Genomic DNA, 25,808 nt, shown 5'->3' on the forward strand with positions numbered 1-25,808 from the left:
TACCTCCTTGTGGGACATGTACTTAGTGACGTGTCGTTGACGAATTTTATATTCCGATTTGAAATTCCTTGCCCAAGATAATGAGGTAGCAAACGTAAAATCCTTGTTGGTCGTATACTGAAGCGCTGCACCTGCAGCCCGCTCCTTGAGTATTCTCGTTGTTACACTCTCGTTACGACGACGAGATTCTACAAATTTCCACTTATTTATCGCCTGGTATTTGACGTATCTTGTCCCGCCTTTAACGATATCATTTTCTCACGGTTTTAGTTCCTTCCTCCTTTTCAGGGCTGTTGTTGCTCCATTCTTTTGCAGTGTTTGTAGGTTCCAGTTTGGATGATTCCTGGATAGCGTTATCGCCTTTACTTTTACTTCAAAGGGCATAGTGCCGTAGTTGAATCTTTTAGTAACCGGTTCGTAACAGTTATCGGGAACAGATGAAGCACAGATTGTCTGCGACGTGGACATTTCCAAAGTGTTATGACGTTTTTGCGATTTACTAGTCGTGATATCTTCCACTGGATCATCCACTGCTTCGCCTTCATGGTATAGTTCTTCAGTGTCAACAAAAGTCATTTCTTTCGTCAGCTCCAAAAATCGCTCGACGATAGCCGCTCCTGTCAATCTGGAACACCGAAGAACAGAACTGCCTGCTTCCGGTAGTGCATTGGTAATACATCTGTATTGCAACAGTTTCACAGTTTGTGACAGGTTCTCAATTATATATTTCAGCGCTGGTCGGAGAGTGTACATCCTCCATTATTCAGATTATGCAACTGAAAAATATGACACAACAAACAATAACTAGTTACTACGGCATAAACAGAAAAGCTAAGTACTACAAACTAAATACAGTACAAGTCATATGTTACTTACGGAAGATCACTGTGTTTATTCGGCGGATTAACGATGAAAAATCACTACATGTATCCTCGAGGTTCGTGGAGCTGAGTGACGGAAAACAACCCTTTCCGATTAACTTCTGTAAGGTTCATGCTGGACGCCCTCACTCTTCGAGGTTCGTAACTATGATATGACGAACAGGCAACCGGGACAACGTAACTCTCCCCTCGTGCAGTCTGTCCCGTGCCTCGCTGTAAACTAGCGTCGCGTGGTTGGCTCTGTGGCACCCCGTGAGGAATTCGCAGCACTCTTACCCGGAGCTATTTTCATGTTACAAGGCTTAAAAGATTAATTCTTTTCTAATTCACGTCGCTTGGGAAATTAGTTTGCCTACCTTATAAACATTATTATTCCGTGTTGAGTTACGTATCTTTTTAACCCTCCTATTCCTACGATTTCTGATAGGAAAAACTACAATTTAAAAAAAATGAGAACCGTGCAGTTTCCTCGAGATTCGAACCCGGGTTCTCCGCTTCACAGCCCGTTACCTCGGCCGTTGCCCTATTTTTTTATCTCATTTTGTTCGTTATTGTTCGTTGTATTTGTTCGAGTCGGTCGCCACCTGACACCCGTTCAAGTTCATCGCTCAGCCACTTACTCAGTTATTTATTACAGAGGCCAGCTAATCCTCTGATCGAACACGCTGAGCTACGGTGACTGTACTTGTAAAAGTTTCTTTCCTCGATATCTGGAAAAGTATGCATTTGCGGACCCCCATACCTGATGATGACGTCCGCAGCTCGTGGTCGTGCGGTAGCGTTCTCGCTTCCCACGCCCGGGATCCCGGGTTCGATTCCCGGCGGGGTCAGGGATTTTCTCTGCCTCGTGATGACTGGGTGTTGTGTGACGTCCTTAGGTTAGTTAGGTTTAAGTAGTTCTAAGTTCTAGGGGACTGATGACCATAGATGTTAAGTCCTATAGTGCTCAGAGCCATTTTGCCTGATGATGAAAAATGCCGTATTTACAATTCCCGCCAATTATGAGTCGATTGCTCATAATAACCTTTAGGGGTGATTTCCTCAAAACGGGAGGGTGTTAAGCCAAAACACCGTAGAATCCTTCGTTTTAGGTTGTACACAAGCGACCTGCCAAATTTGGGCCGAATCGGTTGGCCTTGTCTGAGGCTTCCATTGTCAGACGACAAGAGAAATATAACGGCAGCAATTTCTAAAAAGGCAGGTACTGACAGGAGTGAATGTTAATATGTGGTGGTTGTAAAATACTATCAAGAATTTCTTACAGAAGAATGTAAAAGCAGAACTTAACCCAGGGAAGATTAGTCTGAGTTCCACAGAAATGTAGGAACAATCAAGATAAGATTGACCCAGGTTGATAGCATTTGCAGATTTAGAAAATCTTATGAGTTGGTGACTGAAGTACACAGTTTGAAATTCTTGAGATTACAGGGGGAAAATCTAGAGAGTGAAAGGTTTTTCATAGCTTATACAGAAACCAGGCTGCAGTCATGAGGGTCGAACGATATGAAAGAGGATCAATTGGGAAGGCAATGAGAAAAGCTTATCTTATAGCGTCTCCCCGATGTTACCCAGTCGGCACATCGTGTAGGGGGTGAAGGAAATTTAAGAGAAATTAGGAAATAAGATTTTCTCTAAAGCACATATTGTCACAAACTAACGTAAAAGACAACAGCTGTCGAATAATTTAGATAATGAACAGTTTTCGCCTCCCTTCTTCTCTTCTTTTCTTTCTCGTATGCTCATTACCGCAAGCCGGTAACATAGACTCCATCCTGAAAAATCTTTTTCATTCTGTTTTCTCAAAAATTTTTATCCTTCCCTTTTCATTCCTGTAGTTCTTTCCCTACTAATCTTCGGGTATTTGATTTCAGCTTTGTTATTAAAAAAAAAAAAAAAAAAAAAAAAAAAGATGAAAGATGTCGTGTGACTAGGGCCTCCTGTCGGCTAGCTGTTTGCTGGGTGCAAGTCTTTCGATTTGACGCCCCTTCGGCGACTTGCGCGTCGATGGGGATGAAATGATGATGATTAGGACAACACAACACCCAGTCCCTGAGCGGAGAAAATCTCCGACCCAGCCGGGAATCGAAACCCGGCCCTTAGGATTGACATTCTGTTGCGCTGAACACTCAGCTACAGGGGGCGGACCCGCTTCTTATGCTCGTTATGTAAAATGTTGTCATTTTTTTGGTGTTTAATTTTTCTCTAGGCTCTCTTCACTCCATCGACACGTAATCGTAAACAGTAGCTGAATTGTAAACCTCAAATAAAGTTTGTTCTGTTTCGAGACAATTTCTTGCTCCTGAAGTGCTCTACGCTTGTGGAGCGGAGAGCCGTGTCCTTGGTGTTCTCTTCCGTCTTTTACTATAGTGGACACTCTTCTGAAAGGTTGCCCACTGAAACAACATTTGGAAAGACCTGTACGTTTTCTCGTTATAGACGAGTATGTGGCGTGTGATTATTTCCATTGACAAAAGTAAATTTAATCTTGTTTTTTATTGCTTTTAAACCTGTTTTGCAAATATAAAGATACTCATGGCTTTGGGAATTTGATTGAATCCGTTCTTGAATCGTTCATTTCGTCCGTCAACAAAGCTATCGTAGTGCCATGCGATGTCCCTATCGTGATTGAGGCGCTGCTCTGTGTGCCGCGCGAGACAATTGCGGGACGCTGATTTGCTCGGAAACATTTATTGACAGACCTGGATTAATTCTTGCACTACTACATTATTCAATTAATCTGAAATGAATCGAAAGTATCGGACACAAACGTAACTTTTTTTTTGTTTGAATTACACCTCACTTCTCTGTCACCTCCGACTTTGTCACCTCACTCTGTCACTTTTTTCAGACATCACCTCCCATTGAAGATAAAACTTCTAAGTCGTTAGGCCTCGTCATTTTCCTCTGAAATTTCTTCTCACAAAATCGACGTTTCCATCCCTCTATGTCGACATTAGATCCTGAAGAAAATCTCAGCAGCAGGGTCGAAGGTTGACTGTGTGAGAAGAAACTGAAAACAAAAATGACGCGCAAGATTCTATCTTCAGCGATAAGGGCAACGAAAGCCTGCTGACTCACGTCGCCTCCCAGATAGCTACTGGCTCCACGAGCTGATATAAGACCTCTGCGTACAGCAAACTGGAAGTGCCCAAGCATAACTCCGCATCTGCCCACGGGAACGGACTGTCAAATGGTCATAGATCTTCCGTACTGGAAAATTAATCTAACTACCGACTTCCTAAATGATAAACTCTTCAAAACACAAACTTCGCCCCAGAATGCACACGACTCACATTTTCATACAAACTTTTCGATTTCACGGGCTCCAATCGGCTCCACGAAATTATTTTGCGTCGATGCATTTCTGCTAGTCAGCTTCAGGAGCTGATTGGGAGTATCTCATCTGGCCGTTTCACGCTCCCAGTGATCGCACTGCTTTGTAAAGTGCTGTTTTGTGTCCGGATTTTCAGAAATTTCTTTCAGTTGGCTGCTGAGAAAAGCTAGAAGTCAAGGAAAAGTAGTAAGCTATTAAGACAGTAGGTATGTTTTGAACAAAACTCATTTAGAAAGATTATTGAAAGACCAGTTCATCATCTCCGTGGTTAACAAAAGCTCGCATCCTCTGAAATTGGTTCCAGCAGTCACAAGAGCGAAAAGAACGAAGCAGCCGTTTGCGGTGGAAAGGAAGTTACAATGTCTCGAAACTGTTTTGCAAAATAAATGTTGATTGCAGATGCTTTCCCTTATGCAATGAAGTACACAGCTGCTGACCCAATGTATTGGAATACAATATGGTAAAGCCTCAAGCTGAGCCTAAATGTATTGTTTTGTAAGCTCGTTGGCTACGAAAGCCACAAAAACGTCAGCAAACTGCATTTTTCTTCAGCTTCTACACGTCTTTCGCCCAAGACACATCTTGTTGTCACCATGTCTCATTGAAAATACGTTCACAAAAGAGCCACTTTCATCTACTGGAAAATGTGAGACTGTCTCATGCACCACAATGGGTATACTGCTGTCAGGTTTACATTTGCTAATGGTAGCTTGCTTTATCTCTGGCTAACGCAGAAGGAAGGAGATAAATGAGACTCGAATACTTCGTCTATTTTACGAATAAAGCTCTCTCGAAGCCTAAAAATGGAATAAAAACAGGCTGATTTGGCCCACTGACCCTTTAAGAGCTACACGGTGCACTGAACTATATTATTGATAGTTAAAAAGGGTCAGCAAAAGCCAGCCGGAGTGGCCGAGCGGTTCTAGGCGCTACAGTCTGGAACCGCGCGACCGCTACGGTCGCAGGTTCGAATCCTGCCTCGGGCATGGATGTGTGTGATGTCCCTAGGTTGGTTAGGTTTAAGTAGTTCTAAGTTCTAGGGGATTGATGACCGCAGCAGTTAAGTCCCATAGTGCTCAGAGCCATTTGAACAATTTTTTTGGTCAGCAAAAGTCCGTTATATGAAGTGAGAATTAAGAAAACCGGTGGGATGTATAGGGACTATTAAGCCATTTGATAAAGGGCTAAAATTTATTAAACTCGAAATTGTAAAAAAAAGTCAACATACAGGAAGATAGCAAAACTAGGGAGTAGCTTGTTTTCATAACAAGCAAAAGTGACACTGCTGACCTTGCTTTTAATAACGCTAGTAAGAAAAAATCAGAATATTTTCGTAATATTGGCATATCTACAGAAAGACTCTGCACATGTCTAACGGATTGAGTTAATGCATATACTGATAAAACTGGGATAAAGTAAAACAATCAATAAATATGCACAAACTTAAGTGGACAATGAAGCCAGAAAAGTTCGTGTTACAGAAAGCATCAATACAGAAATACGATTTATCACCGTGTGATTTATACTGTGAAGAAAGTGAAGAACAGGTAGGAGAACAGTAAAATTACAAGAGTAACTGAAATCATGGCCGATTCTACCATTATCCAAAACTAGGGGGCCGCCTAGGGTGACAAAATTTTATGGGATGCAAAGGGCGGAAAAAAGTAACTTTAAATCAAGAAAAGAAACAACTGAGCAAACGAGGAGAAAAAATGAAAAAGATAAAAAAGTAAAACATCAAATCGTTTTCAAAAGCACATTCTCCCTATTTCAGGTATTTTGGGAAATTTCATTAAAATTAGGACGATTGTACCCAGAAAATGAGGAGATCTGGTAACCTTGGTTTAACGATTAAAACTATAACAGCAGATCTGCATTGTTGTGCCGTCGGAGAGAGCAACGGTAGTAAAAAAGGGAGACGTTATTTTTCAGTTCTCGCCTACAGCGGCAAAACACCCAGCAACGGCCCTGACTGAAACCAGTGTACCACATAATCCTGGTATCCGAAAATTAGCGTGTGTTGAAAGAAATCTTGATGTAATTATCATAACAGAATTTGAGAATGATAAAAATCGACGATGAAAGTGAGGAAAATGGAAGGAAAATAGAAGTCAAATAATTCTGCTATATATGAAACAATATTACTCATGACGGCTAAAGCAGGCAAGATGCAAGATACCAAACGGAGATTCTGACAGGGAAAGAGAGCTTTCTTCAACAAAATAATTCTTTTCAGTTGTCCAATGTGGACCGTGGTTAACCGGAAAAGACACCCACAGCAGATTCTAATAAGTATAGAGAGCTTTCTTCAGCAAAAGAACTGTTTTCAGTTGTCGAATAGGGACTTTTATTAACCACAAGATCTGAATCTGAAATCACTTGAAATGTGATTCTAGAGAGAACAGGACGGTAAAAGTTGACTTGTAAAGTTCGTAATAATGAAATACTGTAAAATATAGGCTTGGAAGGAACAACTATTACCAAAACAGGAAACAGGTTGATGGGGATCTGTTACGACATCGTGGAATAGCTAACTTGGCGCTGGAAGCACGGTGCTCTGCCCGGATCACAGAGCAACAATTTGAAACATCTATTACAAAAAAAAGGTATCGAGAATGCTGGGTGTTGTAAGTGTGCCGAGATGAAGAGATCAGAAAATGTAAGAAGAGATGAGGAACGCCAATGAAAGAGTCTGGTAGACAGAGGGTTAGGGGGTGGGGGTATAGAATGAGTCTCATATATGTGAAATCTTATGGGACTTAACTGCTAAGGTCATCAGTCCCTACGCTTACACACTACTTAACCTAAATTATCCTAAGGACAAACACACATACCCATGCCGGAGGGAGGATTCGAATCTCCGCCGGGACCAGCCGAACAGTCCATGACTGCAGCCCCTAGACCGCTCGGCTAATCCCACGCGGCATAGAATGAGTCTGTCGGCGACAGAAGTATTCTGGGTATCCATCTTAGTGAAGTAAAATTGTTAGTTGGCTACATGTTCATCTATCAATTGAACCATTTTTATCGAAATTATGTGGAACGAGTCGGTTTAAAGGCAATGTATACATGTCTGGTTTCAGTGGGTGGCGCTGTGTCGCGGAGGCAGAGTTCATCCTCCTTCATTAGCCGGAAGGCTCCAGATTGCCGCCATCCTCTGGTTGTTGTTTACCGGCAGCTCGTCACACGTTTCTCAGTCGAGTGCAAATAAGGCTGTTACTAAATGCCGGGTTGCGTAAAGCGCCGAGCCAAGAACGCTCGCACCGGGCAGCAAACACGCTTTGATGTTAATTCCGCAGTTGATAGCATTCTCCCGTGCTTCCCGTCGAGCCGCCGTTCCACAGCAAATGGGCTATTTGCTGTGGCGTTACATGGCAGACACAAACCTAAATCCGTCTATCTTGTGGATACTGCCACCAGCACCGACAGATAGTCCGTCTGGCTTTTCTGCTTGTCAGATAATTGCCGATACGGTAGATAGCGCCAGTTGTTGCTAAGCGAGTCACTTTGTTGTTCACACGCTACGCATTAAGATAGCATATCCTCTTCAAAAGTCAGAAACAGCGGAAAATATCAAGGGTGAGGTGATTCGAAGTCTTGAGAGGCAGTTACGTAAGACGCATCGAATAGAATCTCTAGAAGCTCTGCACAAGTTCAGTCATTTTTCGTAACCCAAATGACCAAACTGCGGACACGTATGTACGCTAAGTGAATAAACATTTGGAGTTCGTTAATAAAACTGTTCTAATCCCTTGAAATATTGACTCCTCGTCACACGTAATGTGCACGCAGGTCGACCAACCACTTTTATCGTGGTTTTTAAGGGCTATGAGCAACTTCTGACCGAGACTTTAAGGGAAGTTTAAATGATATTTAGTCGCAATTAATGTTCACTGTGCAACTACATGACAAGTTCTTGCGACGGGCTGCGACGGGTCACAATGAAGATATAAATACAAAAAAAAAACGGCTTACTTTGATTTCTTTTACATATGATACCACATTTTGTTGTAACTCCACAAACCTAGAGAAAGTTTTTAGAGTGTAAAAGCCTGTAATGAGACTCATTTGTGGTATAAATTAAAGAACAGCATGATTCTTGCTTCGTGAAGTTTATAAATCGTTTTCACTGTGAGAGCACATGGTGAAAACTGATTCACTTTAGAAGCAAATGAAGATACACGTGAACGCTGATTGGTATACCAGGTACGAAAATGTGAAGAAGACTACACAATTCGGAAATTTCGTGTTGACTGTCCTCTGTTTTCGATTGCCACGATCTATCAGTATTGGCTCTTTCGTTGCTATGCGTTGCGTAGCGTTGTGTGAGAATTGATAAATAAATAATGTAAGGAGTGTGTTTAAAAACGTACGCCTCTATAATCCACTCTCGTGAACTCCTACACCCGTGTCATATTTAAGGAAGGAAGGAAGATTAGTGTTACCGTCCTGTCGATAGTGCGGTCAATAGAGACGGTTATCTTATGTGAATCATAGCTGCTGAACGGTACGACGCGAGCAGATCCGTTGGTTGACAATACTGACCCAGAAACAAGTAAACATTTTCCCTCTCACGACTACTCTAGACACTGCGCCATTCTTTCTCCGTTCCTATCATTCCATCGAGCGAAACCATCTTCTTTCCGTAGAATAAACAGAAGAAATACTGCATATCGACAAAAATATCGATTATTACACGAAAACTTTTCGATATCTGTCGGCCAGGAAATTTGAACGATCGACAGCAGCCTACTTCACGGGATTAATAAAAGTGATCGGTGATGAAATAAATGGAAGAAACGGGCGCTCGATATGGAAGCCGGAGGATTAAAGAAAAGTTGTCACAATATGGGAGATCCCGGGAAATACGGGAGAGCAGGTCATCCTATACTCACACCACCTTACCTGACGTATGTTGCAATTTGTTTTGTGCCGAAGCACGCGGTATCGTAGCCGGAAAATAAAAGACAACATCCTTGCTGACCTTAAGGTCCGTCCATAAAGGCAAACCTTAGACAATTTAGAGAAATGGACATTCTTCCAGTACACAGCCTACGGAAGAGAAAATCCTTAGTATGTGGTAAAATGATATGTACCTTCTGCCACATACTGGACTACAATTTCGTAATGTAACTGTACAGGTAATAATTAACGTGAAAATGATGAACACACTGGGTGTTGATCCTCGGGTGATCTACATCTGCCCCTTTGTGGCAGATGTAGTTGCATAAAGTCCCCAGAAAGTCCACTAGTGTAGCATTTTAAAAAGCAACGACCTACGAATTCACTGTGCATTCTCGCCCCGTACGTCGCTCAGTTGTGTACTGGCATGGGCGGTTAGTCATCGATATCGTAGCTTATGAACTAACATCGTCTTCTCATGTGGTGGTGATATATATTCCTCGTGCTGTTCCATAAACATACTGAGGAGACAAGTTTCGTCCAGTCCTTCGATGCGTCACCTCGAATCTTGCGAGACTAACACATGAAGATCGGCAATTATCTAGATGCTCAAACGATCAGTCGTACCCTGGGCAACGTTGGCAATTATCTAGATGCTCAAACGATCAGTCGTACCCTGGGCAACGTTGGAAGATATTCCAGGGGCAAATCTTTCCACCACCAGAACACTACATCTGTGTGTTATACTCTGGACACGAGTAAAATAAAATCTAGATGCTTGTGATGTTGACGTCGGCACAAATGACACTACATCTACAGGCAATGGTTTGTAAGAAAATGGTGTACATTCGGAAAAGGAAGCTTCACACGCTCGTATGCCGTGGTTCGGTATAAGTCAGCGGACGAGACGCGCTGCGCTGCTCGCCGTCGGCCACGTGGCGCAGCTCCCCCAGACGTGTCTAATGAATGGCGGGGGCCGCACACAAGGACGCGAGCACGCTGCCAGCGCGTCCGCGCCCACCGGCTCTTGTTCGCAGACGAGGGTGTTAGCCGGAGCTGTCAGCCGTCGCCCGGCGCCCGCCGCACTGAATGCAGAATGCCCACCTCCACGCCTGCCACGATAACTGAACCGGTCGCGTCCGCTCGCTCCCAAACTGGTTTGAACTTGTCCTGACCGACGACGAGCACCCGCGGAGGGCACTGCAGTGGCCTGTTTATCTCTCACTAGGTGTTTGTCACCATCAGCATGCAACTAGAGAAACTGTGACGTACAGTCGCCCGCCTCCGTCACCCATTCGCGGTATACAACTATTCTGGTCTCTCTAACCCATTACGTAATACGTATATATTCCACAAAAACCTATTCGACGAAACTATGATCTTCTACAGAATATTCTTCAGATCCTTTTCATCTCGACGAGACTGATTTGTCGACTAACAGGATTTCTACTCCACCATTCCTGAAGAGAATCCACGAGGTGCGGTGTAAATGGCGTTCAGAACTTCTTCCTTCACAGACTACCTTACACTCTCTTAAATCGTTCGATATTTCTCTTAGAACTCTACACCTACTTACACTATGTGATCAAAAGTATCCGGACACCTGGCTGAAAATGGCTTACAAGTTCGTGGCGCCCTCTATCGGTAATGATGGAATTCAGTATTGTGTTGGCGCACCCTTAGCCTTGATGACAGCTTCCATTCTCGCAGGCATGCGTTCAGTCATATGCTGTAAAGTTCCTTGGAGAATGGCAACACATACTTTATGCGCTGCTGCGCTGAGGAGACGTATCGTTGTGGATCACTAAGGCTTGTCACGAAACCAGCGTTCCAAAACATCCCAAAGGTGCTCCATTGTATTCAGGCCGGGTCTCTGTGCAGGTCAGTCCATTACAGGGATGTTATTGTCGTGTAACCACTCCGCCACAGGCCGTCCGTTTTGAACAGGTGCTCGATCGTCTTGAAAGATGTAATCGCCGTCACCGAATTGCTCATCAACAGTTTGATCATCAATGTAGGCCTCTGCTGTGGTAGTGCCACTCAAAACAACAAGGGGTGAAAAACACGACCACACCATAACACCACCGCTCCGATTTTTACTGTTGGCACTACACACGCTGGCAGACGATGTTCACCGGGAATTTGCCGTACCCACACCCTGCCATCGGATCGCCACAGTTTGTACCTTGATTCATCACTCCACACAACTTTTTCCACTGTTCAAAAAAAAAAAAAAAAAGGTTCGAAAGACTCTGAGCACTATGGGACTCAACATCTGAGGTCATCAGTCCCCTAGAACTTAGAACTACTTAAACCTAACTAACCTAAGAACATCACACACATCCATGCCTGAGGCAGGATCCGAACCTGCGACCGTAGCAGTCACGTGGTCCTGGACTGAAGCGCCTAGAACCGCACGACCACCGCGGCCGGCCACTGTTCAATCGTCCAAAGTTTACCCTCCTTACACCAAGCGAGGTGTCGTTCGGCATTTACCGGCGTGATGTGTGGCTTATGAGCAGCAGCTGGACCATGAAATCCAAGTTTTCTCATCTCCCGCCTAACTGTCATAATACTTGCAGTGGATCCTGATAAAGTTTGGAATTGCTGTGTGATGGTCTGGATAGATGTCTGCCTATTACACATTACGATCCTCTTCAACTGTCGGTGGTCTCTGTCAGTCAAATGGTTCAAATGGCTCTTAGCACTATGGGACTTAACTACTGAGGTCATCAGTCCCCTAGAACTTAGAACTACTTAAACCTAACTAACCTAAGGACATCACACACATCCATGCGCGAGGCAGGATTCGAACCTGCGACCGTAGCGGTCACGCGGTTCCAAACTGATGCGCTTAGAACCGCATGGCCACACCGGCCGGCTCTCTGTCAGTCAACAGGCGAGGTCGGCCTGTACGCTTTTGTGCTGTACGTGTGTCCCTTCACGTTTCCACTTCACCATTACGTCGGAAATAGTGGACCTAGTGATGTTTAGGAGTGTGGCAATCTCGCGTACAGATGTATGACAGAAGTGACACCCAATCACGTGACCACGCTCGAAGTCCGTGAGTTCCGCGGAGCGCCCCATTCTGCTCTCTCAAGATGTCTAATGACTGCTGAGGTCGCTGATATGGAGTACCTGGTAGTAGGTGGCAGCACAATGCACCTAATATGAAAGACGTATGTCTTTGCATATTTCCGAATACTTGTGATTACATAGTGTACATACTCTGGAAGCCAGCATACGGTGCATAGCGGAGGGAACCACATACCACTTCTAGTTAATTCCTTTCCTGCTTCACAGACAAACAGAGCAAGAGAAAAATGAATGTCTGTAAGCCTCCATACGAGCCCTAGTTTCTCTCATATTATCTTCGTGGTCATTAAGCGAAATATATGTTGGCGACAGTAGAATCGTTCTGCAGTCGGCCTCAAATGCCAATTCTCTACATTTTCCCAATATTGTCCCGCAAAAAGAACGTCTTCGCTCCAGGTATTCCTATTTGAGTTCACGAATTATCTGTGTAATACTTTCTAGCTGATCGAACACACCAGTAATTTCTTCGATGTCTTCGCTTAATCCAACCTGGTAGGGTTGCAGTACTCAATAACAGATGTCACTACCGTTCGATATACGTTCTCCTTTACAGATGAAGCACACCTTCCTAGAATTCTCCCAATAAACGGAAGACGACCATTCGCCTTCTCTCACACAGTCTTTACATACTCGCTCCATTTCATATAGCTTTGAACACTATTTCTAGGTCTTTAAACGACGTGGCTGTGTCAACCAGGACACTGCTGGTGCATCATCCGAGCATTACGGATTTGTTTTTCCTACTCATCCGCTACTTTTAGAGTTAGCTGCCCCATCACACTAACTATAAATCCCGTCACTCAACGACAACACCTCCCCTTACACCACAGCCTGATCAGTAAACAGCCTTAAATTGCTGCTCACGCAGTCCGTCAGATCATTTATGCATATAAAGAATAAAAGCGGTCCTGTCACACTTCCCTGCGGCACTTCCGACGATAGCCTTGTTTCTGAAGAACACTCGCCGCTGAGGACGAAATACTGGATTCTCTTACTTAAGAAGTCTTCGAGTCACTCACATATCTGGGAACCAAACCCGTATGCTCGGACCTTCGTTAACAGTCTGCACTGAAGCACCTTGACATAAATTTCCCGGAAATCTAGCAGTATGGTATCTGGCTGTTGCCCTTTATTCATAACTCGCAGGATATCATGTGAGAAAAGGATAAGAAGAGTTTCGCATGAGCGATGCTTTCAAAATTCGTCCTGATTTGTGCAGCGAAGCTTTTCTGCCTCAAGGAAATTTATTACATTCGAACCCAGAATGCTTTCAAGAATTCTGCAACAAGCAATGCTAAGGGTATTGGTCAGCAATCATGCGGGTTCGTTCTTTTACCTTTCTTATATACAGGCGTCACCTCTAGCTTGGGACTTAGCACTGGGTGAGATGTGTTGTAAACAGAGGGTGTTTCAGAAGTGATGGTCACTATTCAAATATTCAGGGATATGACAGGAATGATCATTCTAAACAAAAAAGTCAAGTAATCATGGGCTCTAAGACGCATACCTTAAGAGCTATGGGCTCTCTACTACTGCAAACTCTTTGCTTTCCATATTTTAGAAAGTGGTAGAATGCATCAAAACAAGAAAAAAATGTCCAGTAAACACGTACTCTAAACCGCATACCTTAAGAGCTTTGAGCACTTACTCATCTTAGCTAGTTTGAAGCACAACTCCTCTAATGAACAAGTGCTTATAGTATGCATCTTAGAGCACATATTTACTAGACTTTTTTTTCTTGTTTCCGTCCATATCACCACCTCTCAAAATATGTAAAGCAAAGAGATTGCAGTGGAAAAAATTGGCGTCACGGTATCGAAGATTCAGAATTTCAGATAGCTCTTAAGGTATGCGTTTTAGAGCCCATATTTGCTTGACTTTTCCGTTTAGAATGATCATTCCTGTCATATCCCTGAATACTGACTTTCGCTTTTGAAACACCCTGCGTATGTGAACTCACCATTGGGCTATCAAGCATTACCTGAACTTAGCGTCACATTTCATCTAGAATGATGTATTAAAATCCCTATCTTTTGTAATTTATTGTGATATGAGGACCGCTGATGCCAATCTGCCCGTCGGAAGGAAAGAAGGCCACAGTTACAACTGATCGTTGACGTTCAGGAGGCCATCCCAAACGGCATACTAAGATGGCGCGGAAGGAAGGGGTCCGTCAATGAATGATGCCAGTGTTCCCTTGTTGCTACTCAGAAAATCACAAATATCTTGAACCAGAAAGGAAAGGCCGTAGTGGGAGAAGTAAGTTTGCAATCCCTTTGATGTGGCATGTGGGTAGTTAAATAAGCACCAGGTCTTCTGTTCTCCACATACTGACACCTAGCAGTACATCTCACGCACAACTGTATTACGTCAGATGAATGAAAGTCGTAAGCAGTTGTTTACTTGTGACATGCAGAAAGTGTGAGACGTATTAGTACTTCTTGTCACGTCTTCAAACTTTTTGCATGTCACAAGTAAACAACTGCTTACGACTTTGATACCTCTCGTAGATAAGAAACGAAAAAGATTACAAAAATCAGGTAATGTTAAATGTAGGCTACTGTAATAACGACGGAATATAACAAGAAAACTACCGTATCCCTTCTACCCCACAGTAAGTAGGCCTATTAAAAACTGTATGTTGCAAGTTGTTTTATATGTAGTAAAAAGCAAAAACGACTTACTTCGCATAGATAAGAGTACTAGGTTGGTTTCCACAAGGCTCCTGTTTGATTTATGTCAGCCCTGTTGACTGCGACTGCCCACTGCTTTCGTCTTTCTTCATTGCATGGGTACGCTAACATGCGAAATCCACCTTCGCCTCTATTGGAACAACCAAATGCACCACAACCTGGCATCGTTTACGAACGTTTGCAGAACGAATTACAAATGTCAAAAACAATACTGTACAATTACTAACGTGTTTCCCTCAAACATGTAGGCCTACCGACTTCATCACAAAACGCTTCATTATTTCAACTCGTATTTAACATTGCAGACGCTAATTACTTACTAAAAACGATATACAACTAAATCGAACATGCATGCACAACGCATAACAAGTCTTTCAATAATTGAAATACCTTTTAATCCTTTCCAAAAGTCCTCTGAACTTCAATTCAACTCAAAAGCACGGCGAACATAGGAAGCGCGAGAGACGTTTGGCAGAAAAATGGTGCCAAAGCTAATCAACCAATCACGGGCAACTTCACCTATGGCCACTCTCGCTGTATACAGACTCTCTATACCGGATCCGCCTCTAGTGGCATCTAGTGGTCAATTCCGCGTCACATAGCTGTTTATGAATACTTTTTATAGTGCATCGGGGATAAAGTGTGACACGGGTATAACCATTTATAGGGAGACAGAATAGAGATACAGGGACAGACTTCTAGGTTCTGGATATCGCAGACTTGTCTCCGCGCAATATTTGCGGAAGGAAGTTCGCTGAAGACGCTTATTGTGTAGTTCGTAAAGCACTTTTCATGCTAACTCCTGGTAATCTGAGAGACGGGGAAGAATAATTCGCAACCGGAGTCTTTCAGATAACTTTGTTTCTTCATTTATCTTATGTAGTACATGTTGTGGAGTTAAGCTATTCACTTAGAGAGTTGTGCATTCGGCTGTAAACACGTTTTACATTTCTAGACTTATTCTTGGGGACAGTGGTACATACCACCAAATTTTCGTTTATCCTACGAATCTCGATTGCCTTTGTGTCATAATATATAATCATTTTGTTTTTTGTCTATACACTTAATTTTTAAGTTGTTTCTCAAATATCACAACTGAACTGCTTCCAGTTAGTCCTTCCTTGGTTTTCCCACCATACATGTTTCACTTCCATAAGTGACGATTTTCCAAAAAAACAATTTTAGATTTTCTTCACCAGTTTGGGACTAACGCACCATTCAGAGAGATTTTTGATGATCAAAAATACATCCTTCGCTAGTGTCAATTTGTACTACTCGTTTAACTTTTTCCTTCTCAGTGGCTCTTTCTTCCTACCTGACATTCTTCCTTATATTCCTCCAATAGTGTTTAACTAGAAGTACTTATCTTCCTATCATTTGTTGCCATTTTTCTTGTTGTACATATCGTATAACAGTCATCGCATGCCTCTTATTATTTTCACCCAAATGGTCTGTCGTATGGAAACAAAAGCATTAGTATGCTTTCTATTGGAAATTTTGTTTATGTCCTCTGGCATGATATCGACAGGGTAAAGGCAGTTTCTACAGCGGACGAGCGCCTGTATAAACAATGCACGTGCTACCAGTTTTGTCACGCGACAGGCGTCTTTCGCACCGCTTGACCTGTATTGCGAGCCCTACAGCCTTGTCGTCGTTGGCACCAAGCCACTTGGTGGATACCGTTAGAGCGCTGTGACTCAGTGTCTTACCCAAGGATTAACTAGTAATAAAATGCTTCTTCCTCTCTTTACTTTTACGTGAATACATAACATCATGTTTATAATACTACACATTTTTGTGCGCCTCACTGCTGTTTATTTCAACAAACAGTACACGATATTATTTCAGTGGTCTTCAGCTTAGTTACCGCATCGGCCAGCCTAGGTAGCTCCATGAAAGCACGATCTGTAGAGTACTCTAAATTACACTTACAAATACTGATCACTCACGTCAACGACAGATAGAAATACATCTTCTCTAAGACAAGCAAATTAGATGTTCACTGAGGCGGAAAATAATTACAGCACCAAAAGAAATAAATGTAGAGTAATGAAATTTCGGGAATTCATTCGTCTAGGTTAACATATTTAAGTCATTAACATTGAAGTTCACAGGTTAACGTAAAATGCGAGATAAGCCATTGCAAATATGAAATGCTGGTACATTAATAACTGGTGTAAAGGCCAGAATGTTGAATGCACGCATACAAACGACCATATTTTGCATTGTACAGGTGCCGCAAATCAGTTTGTGGGGTGGAGTTTCACGACTGTTGCACTTGGTTTGACCAATGCAGGGACGGTTCAATCTGGTTGTAGATGTCGCTGGAGTTGTCCGATGGTGTCCAAAATGTGCTCGATTGAAGATAGATCTGCTGATCGACGTCCGCAGCTCGTGGTCGTGCTGTAGCGTTCTCGCTTCCCACGCCCGGGTTCCCGGGTTGATTCCAGCGGGGTCAGGGATTTTCTCTGCCTCGTGCTGACTGGGTGTTGTGTGATGTCCTTAGGTTAGTTAGGTTTAAGTAGTTCTAAGTTCTAGGGGACTGATGACCATAGATTTTAAGTCCCATAGTGCTCAGAGCCATTTGAACCATTTTGCTGATCGACCAGGCCAAGGCAACGTGTCAACAGTCTATAGAGAACGCTGGGTTACAACAACGATATGTGGAGGAGCGTTATCCTGTTGGAAAATACCCCCTGGAATGCTGTTCATTAATTGCAGCAGAACACGTCGAATCACTAGGCTGACGCACAAAAGTTGCAGTCGCGTGCGTGGGATAACTACGATAGTGCTCCTACTGTCGTACGAAATCACACCCCAGACCATAACTCGAGGTGTAGGTCCAGTTGGTCTAGCACACAGACAGATTGGTTGCAGGCCCTCAACTGGGCCCTAATCATCGCATGGCCATCACTGGCTCCAAGGTAGAACCAGCTTTCTTCAGATCCCTACCCTCCAACAACTTCTCACTTGACACCTCTGACGTTGCAAATGACGGTGTTTTGGGGTCAGTGGAATTCTTGCTACGGCGCGTTTGGTAGGAGTGATACTTAGAAGTACCGTAACTGATTGTAACAGTTCGTTGAGTCACTGTGGTGCTAACTGCTGTCCAGATTGCTGCTGGAGATGCAGTACGATGGTGCTGAACCATACGTCGAACAAGACGGTCTTCCCTTTCGGTAGTGCCACGTGGTCGTCCGGAGCCGGTCTTCTTACGACCGTACATTCTCTTGACCACCGCTGCCAGCAATCGTGTACAGTGGGTACATTCCTGCCAAGTCTTTCTGCAGTATCGCAGAAGGAACGTTCAGCTTCTCGTAGTCCTGTTACTCGACCTTGTTCAAACTCTGTGAGTACTGATGTTGGCATCTTTGTTGCCTTAAAGGCATTCTTGACTAACATCAACACACCTCCTCCGATCTCAAAGGTAACAAGCGGTCACGATCGTTACGTCGTGTATTTAAGGCAAACGTGATTTGCATCCTCTTAAGTAACTGGGGCGAAACTTGAATGTCCGAAAGAACAGATACCATATCCATATAAGTATATAATTCTGCCAATACCGGCCATGATCTTCTTCTTCTATGCGGATGCAGACATATTACCCGAACTCTTACGGGACTTGGTAAGAATGTCTTCCATGAGTAGTGAGTGTGTTGGGTAGGGACACTACGAATGTAGTATGTGGACAGAAAAGGTGAGAATGTGGGCCTCGCGGGAGGCGTAAGCGAGATAGTCCCTTCAGTCGCACTATCCTCTATGCCCTCGGTGGCTCAGCTGGAAAGAGCGTTTGCCATGTAAGCAGGAGACCCCGGGTTCGAGTCCCAGTCGGGGCACACATTTTCACCTGCCCCGTTGATATATATCAACGCCCGTCAGCAGCTGAAGGTATTAGTATATAAGTCTATTTCCTTCTTGATCTTGCGCTTTCTTTTCCGTCAGTGTATTAAGGTAAAGCAGTCATCAACCAGAAGACTGGTTCGACTGTTGCAGTGCCTGAACTATCTGCGGTTCTTCCGTGATGATATGTCCCATCCTCTCTCCGACGTACCAACTGACTCATTATCTTCTGTGAGCAGACCTGTAGTTCAAATTGGCAACGTTCAAACCGTCACAGCATCGCCAGATGTTAAAGTGTTTACGAACGTATAAAAGTGGCTGTCAAGAGTATGAAGCTGTTTGCTTCATTTGTCGGTTGCAGTTAATCGGATCCAATTTACGGAGTGTAGCTATGCGAAGCCCTCCCATGTATCAGCGAGCTCACGGCCGAGATTGTGGCTCCACAGAGGCGCGTCACCGCTGCTGCTCGGCTCCCGTGACGCATCTGCAGCATCCCCGGCTGGCGGTCAAGTGGCGGCGCTGCCAGTTGCGCAAGCCTCCCTACTTCTGCCGTCTCTGGCACGGAGGTTGCGTCACGTCTCGTGCGTAGCTGCGTTGCGCACGGCCAGAGTACCGGCAGCGCTCGACGGCCGCGTCGCACTGCTCCTGAGACCGGGCCACGTCGTGGGTGCACCACAGTAAGCTGCAGCCTAACTGGTCACAGCGGACCTGTGAAAAGGCTCAGCTCTCTGGGACTGAGCAGTGTGTAATAAAGAACACGAGGTTTGCAGTAGGTCAGCAAGCTACTTATTTAGTATATACGTCAGTCTCGCATCATTACTAAACTAGTCAAAAACTTTACGTTTCATTTTATTTACCTTCTTGTTTGAACATCGCGGTGATGTTCTCGGCACATATATGGATTACGTCTTTTAATATACAGGACGGTCCATTGATCGTGACCGGGCCAAATATCTCACGAAATAGGCGTCAAACGAAAAAACTACAAAGAATGAAACATGTCTAGCTTGAAGGGGGAAACCAGATGGCGCTATGGTTGGCCCGCTAGATGGTGTTGCCATAGGTCAAACGGATATCAACTGCGTTTTTTTTTAAATAGGAACCCCCATTTTTTATTACGTATTCGTGTAGTGCGTAAAGATATATGAATGTTTTAGTTGGACCACTTTTTACGCTTTGTGATAGATGGCGCTGTAATAGTCACAAACATATGGCTCACAGTTTTAGACGGAAACAGGTAGGGTTTTTAAATGAAAATACAGAACGTAGGTACGTTTGAACATTCGACATCTACGGCGGTACTCCGAAAGGATACCGCCCTTCGATTGTGCCATTCCAGCACTAATCGAAGCGCTAGGTTTTCAGATGCCAGCCAGCCGAGCAGCAGCGGTCCAGCCGAGCAGCAGCAGCAGCAGCAGCAGCGGTCCCAGCCAGCAGCAGCGGTCTCGGCCAGCAGCAGCGGTCCAGCTGGCAGCAGCCAGCCAGCCCTCCAGCAGCAGCAGCAGCAGCAGCAGCAGCAGCAGAGGCAGTCCAGCCAGCCAGCCAGCCAGCCAGCCCTCCAGCAGCAGCGGCAGCAGCGGCCCCGGCCCCGTCCGCGGCAGCAGCAGCAGCAGCTGCGGCAATCCTGCCAGCCGTCGTCAGCGTCAGCGCCAGCGCCAGCAGCGTGGGACTCTGGTCTTCGTCCGTCTTCATCCGTCTTCGTCTTCATCCGTCTTCGTCTCCATCCATCTTCGTCTGTCCCCAGTTTTTTTCCTTTCCTTTTCGTCCTGTGCATTTTTGTTTATCCCTGTCGTCATGTCAGCCCCCACCACCACTGCCACCACTACCACCACAGCCATAGTTTATACTTTCCCCTCCGCCGCCACCACCACCATTACATGGTGTGCCCAGTCACACCCCCCTCTTTCCATCCCTCCTCTTCTCACTCTCCCTTCGCCCTCGCTCTTTGTCGCCCCCTTTCCAGCTTCTTCCTCCCACTCCTCTCCCTCTGATCCTTTCCCCCCACTCTCCCAGCCTGTCACTGCAGCTCCAGCTAGGGTGGTGGCCCGTCGGGCCACTGCCCATGCCCAACTCTCCCCATCGCCTTCGCCATCACTGGACCACCGTCGCCGTCGCCGTCGCCTTCACCGTCACCATTTCCGGCGCCGACTGCTGCGTCCACGCCGGGACCTGCCCTTTCCCGCCACCTTCCTATAGCTCCCGTCCCTCATATCACCACCCACCCTTCTGCCACCGTTAAACGCCCTAGGGGCACCACCACCTCCTCCGCTCCCAAAAAGACCCCACCCCGTCCTCCTTGCCTCCTCCCCCCCCCCCGGAAGCCATGGATGTCTCCCCGCCTGGCCCTGCTCCCTCCGCCTCCTCCTCCTCCTCCGTCCACTCTTTATACAAATACCTCCTCTCACATCCTGATCCTTCCCGAGGCCCGGAATCCCTCCCTCCTCCTCCGCCAACACTTCCCTGGTGCCCCCATCTCCCTCCTCACTCCCAGATGCGATTCCGTTCTCATCTCCTCCCCCAGCCCCACCCTCCATACTGACATCCTCTCCTGCCTCCCCATCACCCGTTTTGGCCCCAACGCCTCCCTCACCCCTGCTCCTTCTCCATCTCCTACCCACCAACCCCAACCCCCGCGTCGCCCACTGACCCTCACTGCCGTGATCACTCGGCTCAGTCGGACGATCACAAAGGAGGAGGTGTTGGCAGAGCTCAAGGCGCATCCCACACTGGAGGTGTGGGCAGTCCGCCGCATTTTCAACTCGGCCGGCCCCACCCGCCTTATGAGGGTTTTCTCTGAGGATGCCCCCTCCATTGACTGTCACCTGAAGGAGGGTGCCCTCCACTTCAACCAGTGCTATAAGGTCGACCCCTCCCTCATCCCTGTGCTGCCAGAGGTGTCTGCACTATAACGCACACCCAACAGCTGAGTGCTGCGAGGCCCCCACCTGCCCGCATTGTAGGCAAGCGCACTTCCTCCGGCAGTGCCCCAACCTTCAATCCCCTCCCTCCTGTAATACCTGCAATCTCCCCCATCCCACCTACTCCCAGAAGTGTAAAGCCCGACCCCCTCCGACCACTCCTGAACTCACCGTCCCTGTCCGTCCTCTGGACGCCCCCACCCCTCCTGGCAATTCCCTTTGTCCCCCCCCCCCCCACTGCTGAGGACATCATCAGGTTCCTCACCATTATCCTACAAAACGTCCACCCTTTCCAGCACCCTCACACCCTCCGACAGGTCTCCCTCGCTGCCCGTTCCATTTTCCACTTAAAAATGTATGCCACCTACTCCAACAACCAGGCTCATTTCACCTTCTCCCGTCTTGACACCCTTGTCTAAATCCCTGTCATGGCGCGACAGCACCGTATCCTTTTCAACGCCGGCCGCGGTGGTCTAGCGGTTCTAGGCGCTACGGTCGCAGGTTCGAATCCTGCCTCGGGCATGGATGTGTGTGATGTCCTTAGGTTAGTTAGGTTTAAGTAGTTCTAAGTTCTAGGGGACTGATGACCACAGATGTTAAGTCCCATAGTGCTCAGAGCCATTTGAACCATTTTTTTCCTTTTCAACAACAGCTGCTCCCTTCCCGCCAACAAAAACCTCTTCCTGCACACCATTGCCACCCGCGTGGATGCCTTCCTCCTCAATGAAACCTTCCTCCAACCCCACCACACCGTCCACACGTCGCCCTACCTCCTTCACCGCTCCAATAATCCCCTCCCGATTGCGTGGCGGAGTTGCCATTGGTCACCACCGCCAGATCCCAGTTTGCCTCCAACCTCTCCTTCCCAACCCCACCGAACACCTGATCCTCAGTCTCTTCTTCCCCGGCCTTACTGTCACCTGTGCCACCATCTATGTCCGCCCTAATGCCCCTATTCCCTTCGACTTTCTCTCCCACATTGACCGTACCTTCTCCTCCTACGTGATCGCCGCCAACCTCAACATCCATAGTCTTACCGCCGCCCAGTTACGGCGGTGGCATCAGTTCCTCTCCTCCCTTCAAAGTGACCTCATCCCCATCCCCCAGCACACCCGTCCTGAATCCAACTCCACTCCCGATGTTATCCTTTTCTCCCCTAACCTCCTTGGCCGCATAACGGTGGATGTCCTGGAGCCTATTGGTAGCGACCATCTCCCTGTCCTCCTCATTGTTTCAGACAGTCGTCGCCCCCACCCCGACCCTTGTACTGACTCTCCCCCAAAGTACGTCCATGACTATTCCCGTGCCAACTGGAATGCCTACCGGGATACCCTCTCCACCCAGGTCGATAGCCACCCCTTCACCTACCGTCACCCTGACGATGTAACCCATGCCGCCTCCTTTCTCCAGCAGACCTTGTCTGAGGCCGTCAAGGCCCACGTCCCTACTGTCGCCATCCACCCCCACCATCCTACCCTACCACCACAGGCCGTCCTCCTCCTCCGTGAATCCCGTCGTCTCTACCGTGCCTTTCTCCACACGCATGACCCAGACACACTCCGACGCCACGGGCAACTCCAGTGACACATTCGTAATTTGCTCGCGGCTAAGAAACGCTGGGACTGGCGACAGACATGCACCCGTTTAAATGCTACCCTACCTATAAACTCTGGTCAGCCTTCCATCGCCTTACCGGAACTAAACCCTCCCTCTACTATCCTCTTCTCCATAATGATCATCCCTTCCCTGACACCCTTAGTAAGGCTAATCACTTTGCCTCTTACCTCTCCGATGTCTTTTCCATCCCCAATCATCCCCAGTTTGATTACTCCCTCTTCCCAGATGTCCGCGATCGAATTGACACCTCTATCCCACCCCTCGCACCTGGTTTCCAGTACTTGGACAACATTGCACACACGGAACTCAATGCCCCTATCACTACACAGGATCTCATTGCTACACTCCGCACGAAACGCAACACCGCTCTTGGTCACGATCGTGTCACCTACTGTCAGCTTCGTGAAGCTCCTGTCTCTTTCCTCTCCACCCTGGCCAGGCTCTACAATGTAGTCCTGGCCACCGGTTACTACCCCGACCTGTGGAAAACCTCCCGTATCCTGATGTTCCTTAACACTTACAACACTGCCCTCTTTACACCCTGCATTTGGCTGTGAACTGACTTATTTAATGGATGTATGAAATTATATTGGAAAGAACAGAAAAATGGTAGGAATATGGTTCTTGCATTATTTAAAAGGAAAAAGTAAGAGCTTTACTTGAATGTGAGTTTCTTTTACAATATAAAATACAAATGGGTGTTATAATCAAAAAAAGGAAACACAAAAATGTCGTGGTCAAAAAAGTTTTACATGATCTCTCTCTTGAGTAATGTCATCATACTGTATCTAAATTTTAAAAAAAATATCACTGGAATGTCTAACTGCAGGTACCTGTAAACTAGAATATTTTAATAGTTCAGATGTAGTTAGCCTTTGTGTGAAAATCCTGGAAACACTGTGGGCGCAAAGGCCAACGCCACAGTCCTTGCACCATCATCTACTTTCCCTCCTGATGCGCTTACCGTCTCTTTCTTCCCCATGTCTGAACATACTTTGCAATGCCTAGTAGTATGCACCTTGTCAGCAGTGGGTGGGACCTTCTCTGGAAATTGCCTTGCAAATATCCTCTCAATTTGTGAGGATGAGGCGGCTTGTTGCTGAAAAATGTTTCCGCCCTTCTCAGCCAATTTCTTCCCCACTTTGTGAATAAAGTCTACTAGGGATACATTCTTCCTAGTCTTCTCTTTATATAAAATAAAACTGTTGACAGTTGACATGATAAACAAATGGGAAAACAGCTTTTTTCACCACTTCAGAGTTTTTCGGGCAAACGGACAATAGCTGGAGAACTGATCTGCTCTGTCAAACTCAGCTTTATTCTTATTGTAAACAATAATAACGTCTGGCTTTACAATTTCTGCCATTCCGCCTTTGGCCCTCACTTGAATACTAGTGCTGGTAGACTTATGCTTTGTGGAAAGACAAAAAAACATCTCGTTTTGACTTCGACTTCACTGCCAAGAGAGGGTGTTTCCTTTGAAAAACTATGTGACCCTTTTTTTAGTTTTAGTGTTTTGAATATTCGTGGCAAACCTTTACTGGTTTTCAGTACAGTTCCCACTCCAAGAGTTTTATTTTCCCACAACATGTCCAAAAGAGATGGACTGGTTTAGTACCTATCCATATAAATGCAAGGTCCTTTGGCATGTACAGTTAACACAACCTTTTTACAAGGCCCTGGACACTGTTGACAGAACCTGTATATACATCACAGTTTAGCATATAACCAGTTGATGAATGGCAGAGAGCATACAATTTTATACTATATTTATTGTGTTTGTTTTTCATGAATACTCTAAGCCTATTCTACCACGAAAGTGACTCATTGCCTCATCTATTGTCAGATTCATGCCTGGATGAAAACTACTTTTGATTTTATTCACAAAGGAATCAAAAAATGGCCTCATTTTGTGAAGTGGGTCATGCTTTTCTTCGCCTCTGCTAATGAACGTAGCATTGTCATTCAAGTGTAACATCGACAATATAGCGCAAAATCGACCGCGACTCAATTTACTCGCAAATCCCGTCTGCAAAACTTCGACCAACATCAATTATTTTGCTCCCCAAACAGCAAAAACGGTTCTGTTGACCAATAATCACTGATTTTCGGCAATTTGACGACGCACATATGCAAAATAATACTGAAAAACTGCAGACCACTTATAACAAATAGAGTTTATTTCCAGGCTACCTTTGCGTTTCATTTCCGTAATAACGTTACCAGCGTACCAATCCGTTTCACTTTTGATGAGCCGAATAATGTCGTCATCAAGAAATAACTAAAATATTGAAGCTCCTCAGTGGCATCTGAAAAATGCGATGCTACGCCGACTAGTTCCTGGAAATCCGGCAGTACTGGCTGATCATCTACTCCCGACCAGTGTTGCTCTTCGTGATCAGTGAGGCACACACGGCCAGGTACCACAGATGGTGACTGATGGTCTGTACCACTGTCTATATAGGAAAAAAATAATGCTAAGATTGGTTCTAAATGATACTAAATTCAAGTGAAGTAATGAACTCTA

General features: G+C 45.5%; 1 non-coding gene across 1 annotated transcript; it reads left to right on the forward strand.

Moving 5' to 3' along the window:
* Positions 1 to 18,667: 18,667 nt before the first annotated feature.
* Trnat-ugu lies at positions 18,668 to 18,742 on the forward strand. The gene has a single exon. It is a non-coding gene; the product is annotated as a tRNA-Thr (tRNA).
* Positions 18,743 to 25,808: the final 7,066 nt, after the last annotated feature.

This window comes from Schistocerca americana, chromosome 1, assembly GCF_021461395.2.
Source record: "Schistocerca americana isolate TAMUIC-IGC-003095 chromosome 1, iqSchAmer2.1, whole genome shotgun sequence".
NCBI classification, from domain to species: Eukaryota; Metazoa; Arthropoda; class Insecta; order Orthoptera; family Acrididae; genus Schistocerca; species Schistocerca americana.